This window comes from Cavia porcellus, unplaced genomic scaffold (genome assembly GCF_034190915.1).
Source record: "Cavia porcellus strain 051 isolate PalLab524CR breed Dunkin Hartley unplaced genomic scaffold, mCavPor4.1 scaffold_21, whole genome shotgun sequence".
Taxonomy (NCBI): Eukaryota; Metazoa; Chordata; class Mammalia; order Rodentia; family Caviidae; genus Cavia; species Cavia porcellus.
The window spans coordinates 64,139,184-64,145,523 of NW_026947504.1; positions in this window are offsets into that span (position 1 = coordinate 64,139,184).

Here is a 6,340-nt window from a genome sequence, read left to right on the forward strand (position 1 = left end):
TACAATGACTTGAGCTATGCTTGTTACAGTGCCTGTTTTCATACTGCCACCAACACCGTGAGGCCGGAGTGACCCTGTAAAGATCTCTGAACTGAAAAATCTCGCTTTTCTTCATTTTATCCCAGGATTCAAGAAGCAGCAGATTTGCAGGGGGTCCCTGGAAAACATGGATTTATGTCCAACTTATTCTAAAAATGACCTGAAGAGGGGAAAAGATAATCTCACAAACTAAAAATGATCTGCAAATGGAAGGTTATTTTACAGACAATAACTTTAAAATAGTGCATTTGTCAAATGGCATATTCAGAAGGAGGTTGAACAGAAGCTCAGTTTAGGGGAAACAGGAAAGTTGGTCTCTCCTGTCACCGACACATTCTCTAAATGTATGACATCCTCCTCCTTTTAGAATTCACAGTACTACATAGATCACCTGGTAAGCTTTATAGGCAAGCTGCACTTTTACAATTCTAACCTTTAAGAAATACTTCAGAGAAAACAGTAAAGTTCACAATGAAACATCAGAAAAGGGGGTTCAGTGATGTAGCTCAGTGGTATAAGCATCTGCCTGGCAAGCGCAAGGTCCTGAGCTTTGTCCCTGGCACACACACACACACACACACACACACACACACACACACACCAGAAATGACACAAGGAGACACAGAAGACAGGTTAAAGGGTTGGTTTTTCTTGGTGACTTCCCCAACAAATAACAGGGCAACTCTTCGCTTCCCCTGCATGCCAGGATTGCAGGGTAACCCTAGAGAATGAGGCAGCCACAGTGCAGGGTGGAGGCGTTAGGAGCAGAGGTGAGAGAGGTGAATGCACATAGAATAGCCCTGTTAGTCTAAGTAAGTAAGAAGGCAAATGATAAGATGGCCATAGAAAAAGAAGGGGGGGTTGAGGAAGGGGGTCAAAAGAAACTGGTAACATGAGAAATGTGCCTTTGTTCTTATTTTCAATCATCTGTCTTCACATTTCAAAATATTCCTTCACATGTCATACTTAGCCCACCTGGCAGCGTCACCTGGGTGCCTAATAATTACTGGCAAAAATGGAGAAAATGGAACAGAATAAGTACTGAGTCTTTCAGACTCGAACAAGAAGCAGAAATAAAAACAAAGGAAATTTAATGCATCAAATCAAGGAACAAGTGATAAAAGATAGAAAGAACCTAACCAAAGAACAATAAAGCAACCAGAGATTGGCAAAATCAGGAAGCTACCACCATCTCCATAGGCTAAAGAAACAAAAGAGGCAGCCCGTGTCCTCAGAACCCGAAGCCAGTGGGATGGGGCCCATTCCAGGCCTGTCCTGTGGAAACTGTACATACGCAGCTGCAGGGGAAACACAGTCAAGACAGAGGAAGACGGCAGAAATACCCTTGCACGCTCCTTCCTCTTTCTCACTTAGCTCCCACCACTTTCTCTTGTTGGCTGAAGTCAGGCAGAGACACCCTAATGAGAAAGCCTGGGAAATGGAGCCCTCAAAGACAGACCCCTGCCATGCAGAACGGAACACAGACAGAGCAAGACAAGTCTAAGACATGTTTCAGACACTTGTTCGGTCCAGCTCCAAAGAGCCATTGCTGATGGACAGTTGTGTGTTGACTTGACTGAGCTCAGGAGTATCTGGCATGTGGTAAATAATACTCCCAGACGTGCCTGTAAAGGCGTCTTCAGAAGAGATGAGTACTTGAATCAGCAGACTAAATAAATAAAATCTACCCTCACAAATGTGGAAAGGCATCATCTAATCCACTTAAAATAGCCTTAAAATAGAATGAAAAGGCAGAGGAAAGATGAATTCATTGTTGTCTTCTTGGGTTAAGACATCCATTTTCTCCAACCCTCTTACATCAGACCTCCTGGCTCTGCCTGCAGACTTTGGAATTTACACCAAAACCTCTTTCAGTTCTCAGGCCTTCAGCTTCAGACTGGATCATGTCACTGGTTTCCCTGACTTTCTGGCTTGCAAAATGCTTATTGTAAGAATTTCTCAGCATTCATAATCAGATGAGCCAATTCCCTATAAATCTCCTAATATATATCTATATGTATCCTATTAATTCTTTTTCTCTGGCAAACTGGGCCTGATACACCATCTAAATAACTTATAAAAGAAGAGACTGGGTTATAAGGGAAAGGGTTGCACAGGAAACAGACATACAAGTTGGAAGAATGAATTTCTTCATTAATGGATTAACCAACCTTCTTTATTTGCTTCTTTCTTTCCCAGGACCACATTTTGTCTATTTTATAGTTGAATGAACAAGGATCATAGATATATGGTTTGCTTCTGTTGTTTCTTGGAAGGTGCCACCTTGGATATAAGGTGTGAGGCAAAAACAAAGCAAACTGCAATATTTTTGTTTGCAGCCCAAGTAAGAGCAAAGATGAAGAAAGGCTGAGTATAGGGTGGAAATTAGAAGCTAAGCTTCAGGCTAGGGATGTAGCTGAGAGGCAAAGTGTCTGACTGGCAAGCATGAAGTTGTGAGTTTGATTCCCAGTGGGAAAAAAAGTTAAATTTTGTACCTAAGTGTGAAATGTCCAGTTAGTCATTGAAGGGAAGCATTAAATACAGAAATCAAGAAAGTAGCCACTAAAAACTATTTTAAGGAGGAAGAAATGTTATTTTCAAAAGTTGCTAAAGGGGTAAGCAAAATAAGGGCAAACACTAAGCCTGCAGATTGATTAATGTGAATTCTAGGCCAACCTGAACTACATAGCGAGATCCTATTTTAAAAAATAAGTAAAATGAAGCAGTGCAAGCTGGTGGGAGCTGCTGAAGCTGGAAATTGACCTTGGGCATGAGCCAGACGTGACCCTACCGGAAAACAAAGAGCACTGGGTCAGCCTCCTGAAGAAGCTGCTACAGCCCAGATAAACACCAAGCTCCTGGACTGTCCAAGCAGAGGGGCTGAAATTGAAATTGTCCTTCCTAGTATATAAATAAATATGCTGCATTGGTTGAGCAGTACCTTTCCTCCCAACAAAAGAGTAAGGCCTCCACCTGACCCAGCTTTGTCTTTTCTTTATTTTTCTCATTCTCTCATGGTCCTTCACCCCAAGAACCTCAGAAGCCGCACTGCCTTGTGGCAGTAAGCAAATAAAGTGTACGACGTAAGCACTGACAGAGTTCTACAGTGCACCAGCGAGGCCTAGATTAGGGAAAGATACTCAAGGGTCAAAACTTAATGGTGCACCTATTCTTAGACTCAAGTGCAGGGTGACACTTGAGAATGAATACATCTTGCATTTTTAAAAAATAATAATTTTATTAAGATATAATTCACATCCCATAAAGTTCATCTTTTTAAAGTTGAACTTGATTTTTTAGTATATTCACAGAGTTGTACATCTTTCTTCACTATCTAATTCATCACATGTGCCTTACCTCCAAAAGAAACACTGCGTCCATTAGCAGTAACCCCTCTTCCACACTCCTCTTAAAGTCCTGGGCAACCACTAAACTATTTTTTCAGTCTTTATGGATTTGCCTACCTGTACATTTCACATAAATGTACTTGGACAGTATGTGTAGCTTCTTTCACTTAGCAAAATATTTTCACGAATTATCTTTATTCTATTACTGATGCTTCATTCTTCTTTATTGTTGAATGATTATATATATAATTGTTTATCCATTCTTCAGGTAATCAGTTGTTTTTGTCTTTTGGCTATTATGAATAATATTACTATAAACATTTAGATACAAATATTTGTGTGAAAAATTTGTTTTAGTTCTCTTAAGTATATACCCAAGAATAGAATTCTGGATCATACCATGTTTAATGTCTTGAGGAACCACCTATTTTCCTAAAGCAGCATTTTAGGAATGTATAACAATTTGCTGAGAAGCAGCTATGCTGGAACTTGGAGGACCAACCAAGAAAGTAACAAGCCAGCCTTCCTGGTAAGCAGTGTGAGCTGCGGAGCGTGCCAAGGAGAGAATAAGTCAGTGTCTCCTGCAGGCCCACCAGCAGCGCAGCCTGAGGATGCAGGCTGAGAATCAAAGGAACCGTGCTCCCCCTGCCTCATTAGTAACTAGATGGCTTTGAGGTCAGTCAGAGTTGAGAGTAACTAAGGCACATAAAGCAACTAAATGTTTGTGTTGTTTGGTTGATTATGCTGACCTGGGGCCAGAGGTCTGAGCATCTCTTGGGCGGATGATGGTATGCAGTATAGCAAATATGGGGGACTTCCTTCTGTCTTCTCTGAAGGCCAGTATTGCTTTCACAGTTTTGCTTTGTTCTGATGGTTTTGCTCTATTCAATATTCTGTTTTGATTGGTTTTAAAGTGTTCTGTATTTGGTTTGATTTTTCTATACCTGATTGAATGGACAACTATTGTGAAGATAGCAAGATGTACTGTGGCAGCTACTATTGGTATCCTGGTATCCTGCTCTGAAGTTCTGTACAAATTTCACTTCATTACTTTGACTGGCTTTGTTCTGTCTGGTTTTGTTATATTTTACTATCTTTAAAATTTAAAAAAAAAAGTGCCAAAAAAAAGAACTTCAGTTTTTGGATATCTGTTTGTCCTAACCCAACGCTTGTTATTTTCCTCTTTTTATATGCCACTTAAGGTAAAGTAGTCTCATGTCATGGTTTTGACTCTGATTTGTTTAATAACCAATGATGCAGAGCCTCTTTTTACATGCTCTAACCCACTCACTACCTCCAATATCATGTTAGATTCTTAAAAAAACTGAGGGAAATAAAAGCTACTCATGTTCCATAAGGTAGGTGACTCTGAGCATACAGAGTCCTCTACCTCTGCTGCATTTGAGAAGTACTTCACTCTTCCAGAAGTTCAAAATTGATGCATTCCACCAGTATGAAATCAAGAATGCTTTGGTTTTGGTCACAGGCCCTGACTTAGGTAAAAATCACCCTGCAACTTCATTTACTTTACTGATTACAGAGAGTTGTCTCTATATGGCTTTGAACTCATCTAGTAGAACTCTTCAAAAAGATGCCTGTTGAACCTCCCATGTAGTCATAATTAAACCTTTTGCTTACAAAAAACCTCTCCTTAGACTCAGGAGAATAAACTCAGGCTTTTGTTTTTGTTTTTCTGAGTTGAATTTAAATGTCAAATATTCTTCATGCAAACAAAACACTTGCCAGACTATTGGGCTAGTAGAGTTAAATGCTTACATGTGATTTATTCGGTGGCAAAATAAAGTACACAACATGTTTATATCAACTTTGTCAATGGCAAAATGCAGCCATATACCAAAAGCCATGTTGACACAGGATGACTCTGTGGCATAGGACTAAAAACTGACTGCAAGATATCAAGAAACACCATCTGTGTTATGATTTATGACAGTTATAAAGACAGAGGATGTTCAACTGTTTTGGAAGTATAAAAACATTAAAGGGCTCAATGCAGCATTTGGTGCTGCATATTATTTGAATGCATTTTAAGTTTATCTGCCTTGGAAATGTGCTACAGTTTTAGGAAAAAATATTTTTCTTAAATCTGATTTGTTTTGAATAAAGACAACCATGGGAAAGTTAGTCATCAGCTTATTAAAACTTAAGCCAACATTCAGGACAGTTTAATTATAAAGAATCTTTGCAATTAGAACCTGCAGAAAATTTATCCTCCTCTAAAATGTTTCCATATTTTATTCCTTAATTTTAAGGGCAACTTTATCAGCCATGAATCTATTATGAATCACTGCATTGAACAAAATATGACTAAAACTTTTAAAAAGAAAGCTTCTTATATTAATGTTGTATTTTGTTTTACTGTGGGTGCTTTTTAAATTTTTTTAAAGAGGATAAAACCAAGGAAAATAAAACAGAATAAAACCAATTGAAACAAACCACTGTAAGTGTTACAGGACCTCAAAACAATACGAAATCAACAATAGTTATCATAATGCATTCTTATCATAATGTTGTCTTCAAAGTAGCTGCAGATACTTTCAGACATAGTAAAAATCAAACAGAACATAATAGAATAGGACCAATAAAAACAAAACAGTGAGTGCAATAAAGGACTTCAAAACAAGACTTAATATTAAGTCCAAAATGGCTACTGTAATATATCTTGCTGTCTTAGAAATAGTTCTCATGCCATCGGTATAACAAAATCAAAACAAAACAGAATAAACCCCAACCCAATAAAACAATGAAAATGCCACAGGACTTTAAAACAAACTAGTAGGGAATTAAGAATGGCTACCACCTTCAGAAGGAGATCACCCATAGATGCTACATTGCATGTTGTCTAAATAAAATGATCAGACCACTGGCTCCAGACCTGCAATGTCAGTGAAACACCAAAACACCTCAAGCATCCAACTGCATTTCACCTAAGAGCC